Below are 4,372 nucleotides of genomic sequence, written 5' to 3'. Positions count from 1 at the left end.
TGTGTGTCTGCGTCTTAGATTTTTTTTTTGTATAAAGTCTCTCCTTGTCTACTTTTTAGCGCTGTAGAAGACGAGGGTCAACCTTTCTTTACGTGTTCAGAATTCAGCGTCTATTTTACATATACACCAGAAAGAAATCCCAACAACGTCTGCGACCGATCTCCGTTCCATAATCCCCTACGCTGTTCCTTACCACATAAGAAGGTATCCTGTTGCAGGCCGTCCCTGGGTTCTGTATGCCTTTTCATAACTCTAATTTGTTCGTAACTTGGATCAAGCCTGGCAAAAATAAACCTGCTAATACTTCATCGGTGACCTCTCCCGCTGCCCGCAGCACGGTCCTCTTCTTAATGCCGTAGCGCACAGCAGCTCTGGCCTTTTCGTTATGGGCAAGGACCGTGTCCAGGTTACAGATGTGACAAGCAGAGGGAAAAAGAGTGTGTTCCAGCGCTGGTTAAAAAAAAAAAATCATTCATATAAAAAAAAATTTCTTTAAATGTCAGTATCATCTAGCGACAAGATCCATCGAAATGCGGGTCGTAAGACAGGAGAGAAGGTCCAACAAATGGAAGACATCAAGCACAATTTGGATGTTCTTTGACAAAGAACGCCCAAGTTGCGTTCGAAATTCGTTGCTTGATGTCTTCCATTTGATCATCCTTCTCTCCTGCATTTTGATGGATCTTGTTGCTAGATGATATTGACATTTAAAACATTTTTTTTTATGAATAAATTTATTTTTTTTAAACTGGACCTGGAATTCTCACTTTTTCCTCTCTTCTAGCCATAGGTCCGGTCAGAACGCAACGCATACCCGTGCTCCATGCTAAGAACCGCTGCAGGCGAGCTGACATACTTTTTTTTGTCGGATGTGACCGTGTTGTAAAGTCATGATCTTAAGACGTGCGCTGCAACCTGGCCTAGAGAGAAAGTGAAGAGGCCGGAGATGTGCACGATGGCGGAAAGAAGAGTACTGGAGGGCGAGTAGTGGGCCAGTCGGAGAGGTGAGTATTTGGTGTTTTTTTTTTTTTTTCTCCAACCAGTACTCACCTCTCCGGCCCCCTTGCTGTTCCACGTCTTTCTGCTGTCATTTCGCTTTTTTGGCCCCGATATTAAAAGTCAGAACATCTGCCCAGGTCCTGGAGGTCACTATTCGTCAGAAGTTTGCCACGGATGCCTTACAACATGCAGTGACCTCTGAGTCCTGGACATGGCCACAACTCCTGGCCTATAGTGAAGAGGATGGAGATGCAGCGTGTGACGGTGCGAAGAGGAGGATAGAGTAGTGTTGTGATGAGACATACAATCCCTAGTTATGAATAATGCAAGTTGGGGACTGCGTAATATACAAAACAGACAATGGGGAAGGGATACTCTTTCTGGCCTCCTTTGGGTGAATAAAGGCCCATGGATCTATTTGACGCATATGTCCAATATGGCTCCTGCCCCTTCGAAGGACTGGCGCTGGGTTGGTAGATAGGATGGGTTATCCTTTGTTGATGCCACATTAAAAGTACACACAAAAAGTTTTGTACTGAGGATACATCACTCTGAACGTCTATATATATACAGTGTGTTCAAAAACAGTTAATCACATAATCCTACTAGTTTTTATTTTTGGGAATATTGCACACGGTTTTCTAATTCAAAGCATGAAGAGAAATGTAGAGAATTAACTACTTTACAGACAAATAACAAAAATGAACATTGGGCAGTTCTAAAACCCAACAGTGTCTGCATTTGTCTTTACAAACTCACAATATGTACTATTTTTATGACGATTTTTCATTCCTGTGAATCACTAACCTAATATTTAGATGTTACCCTCAGTTTTTTAGAACGGCTTCACATCTATGCTGCATAGAGTCACCCAACTTCTGCCCGCTGTCACCTGTTACTCCAGCCCAGAAGGCTTGAACTACGTCCCAAAATTTCTTGGCTTTCCCTCATAATTGGCATTTTTTATGTCACCCCACAAGTGTTCTATCAGATTAAGGTCCGAGGATTGGGCCGGCCGCCCATTACCTCAATTTTGTTGGACTAGAACCAAGATTTGGTGTGTTAATGGTCGTTGTCTTGTTGAAACCCCCATTTCCAGGGCATATCCTCTTCAGCGTAAGGCAACATGACCTCTTCAAGTATTTTAATAGATGTAAACTGGTCCATGATCCCTTCTATAGGGAGCGTTGTGGCTGAAGAGCTTACAGGTCGTCTGACGAACTGTCTGCGGCCCTTGGACCCAAGAAGGACAATTTCTTTCATCAGTCCACAAAATGTTTCTCCATTTCTCTTTAGGCCAGTTGATGTGTTCTGTGGCACTTTGTATCCGCTTCAGTACGTCTTTTTTTCAATGGAGCTTTGCGGGGACTTCTTGCTAAGAGATTAGCGTCACACTGGCGTCTTCTGTCCCAGTCCTCACAGGTACCGAGAGACTGTGACCATCCCGGAGCCGATCATTGGCTATTATTCCATCCATTCGAATGGTCGTCTTCCATTGGAAATGATTTTAGTTGAACAGCTGATAATTGTCTGATCTTCTTTATGAGTTTTACCCTCTCCAATCAACTTTTTACTCAAAGTACGCTGTTCTTCTGAACAATGTCTCGATCAACCCATCTCTCTCAGGCTTTCAAGAAGTGCATGTGCAACATGTCCTGGCTTCACCCTGAAATAAGGGCCACCGGATTCACACCAGTTTCTTCACAGAATGATTGACCTCACTAATTGATCTTCACACTGCTATTATTGTGAACTCTTTCGCCTTTTGATGAATTATTCTAAGGCTGGAGTCACAGTTAAGTGTGTAATGCATCACAAATTGTTTGACAAAAACCAGTGATTAATCTGGTCAGTCATATCGGACTGCTATTATTTTGAACGCTGCTGTATACCCGTATAATATTTAAGATATAGAACACCTACATCTGCAATGAGCCAGATCCCTTCATTGGAAGAGATGAAGAAACTGGCGTGCAGCGATCTGGGTGCTGCAGTCACTTTATTCTGCCTGTTGGGTGGGCTGACGCTCGCTCGTTGACAGCTGAGGACTTACTTCCATAATTACACGTTCACGTCTTGTTTTTGTAAATGCTGTTGCAGATTTGATTGTTTTTTTTGAGCCAAAGTCAGAAATGGATCCATAAAGAAAATGGAAACTGCACTGGCATATTTCCAGTAAAACCCTCTGCACTGTTTGCCCTGTTCATAAGTTAAACCTGCAATTTACGTTGATATAGAGGAAGACCCTATTCAGCGCGTATATCATTTTAGTCCTGGACTTTAGTCAGTACATGGAAACAGCCGTGAAAGTCCCTGACATGGACATAACTGATACACTGCACTACGCCTACGAGCTCCAGCAGATGTCAATGTTAGACGGAACCTCCGGGGTCATCGTGTCCAACCCCCTGCTCAATGCAGGAGTCACTAAACCATCTCAGACAGATGTCTGTCCAGCCTCCATTGAAGGAGAACTCACCAGCTCTCGGGGTTAGCCTGTTCCACTCATTTACTTTGGTTCACATGGAATTGATAACACGAGCACTGGAGAGAAAAAAAGACCGATGAGCCACAAATAAGGAATAGTTTTACAGTCAGCGACTACCGACAATGCTGTCTTCCTTATCTTTCTCTTTGCTGGTGTCCTTATCACTACTAGAAGGATGTGGCACTACCTGGCACAGCCATACAGGCCAACACAGGCTTTGTGCCAGGACGAGAGCAGCCAGAGGCCTACAAAATGACTTCTAGCGGTACCATCTCAGGATTACTGTGGTCCAGGACAATGGCCGGCCTCGTGTGGCCAGATTATAGGCAGCTCCTACAATGATGCAAGTGATTGGTGTCACATTCCCCAGACCTGTATGTAACGGAGAACCTTATGTATCAGTGTATGAAGACAAGTAGCACCACAGACTGGAAAGAAGCTCCGGGTCTCCTCGCGGATCCCCAGGACACCATCTGCTGTCTCCCAGACGTTGGGAGCGCACACAGGCACTTGGTGGTCATACACCTTAAGAGTTGCTGTCATGAAGTTCACACAAATTTGATTTTTTTTATTTCAATTCTTTTTACTTTGACTTTTAGGGCAATTTGGAATCCAGCCCTCAAATGTTCGATTATTTGGTTTCCATTATCGGTTCATGTCATTTTGTTCTCAACCAACTATCTGCCTGTTCAATCCCTGCATCGGCTCAGAGCGGTTCCTGACCTCCTGCTGGCGATTCAGCTGCTCCACGTCAACAGAGAAGCTCTACTTCATCACCGGGATAGGGTGTAACTGCTAGTGCCATGATGATCGACAACGGAAACCCTCAGAGTTGGGCAGTGGGGATGGGAGACGACTGTCAATCGGAAGTGACTATGTCAGAGA

Source organism: Ranitomeya imitator, chromosome 7, assembly GCF_032444005.1.
Source record: "Ranitomeya imitator isolate aRanImi1 chromosome 7, aRanImi1.pri, whole genome shotgun sequence".
NCBI lineage: Eukaryota > Metazoa > Chordata > Amphibia > Anura > Dendrobatidae > Ranitomeya > Ranitomeya imitator.
The sequence above is the reverse complement of the archived record's forward strand: the minus strand, read 5'-3'. Positions refer to the sequence as shown.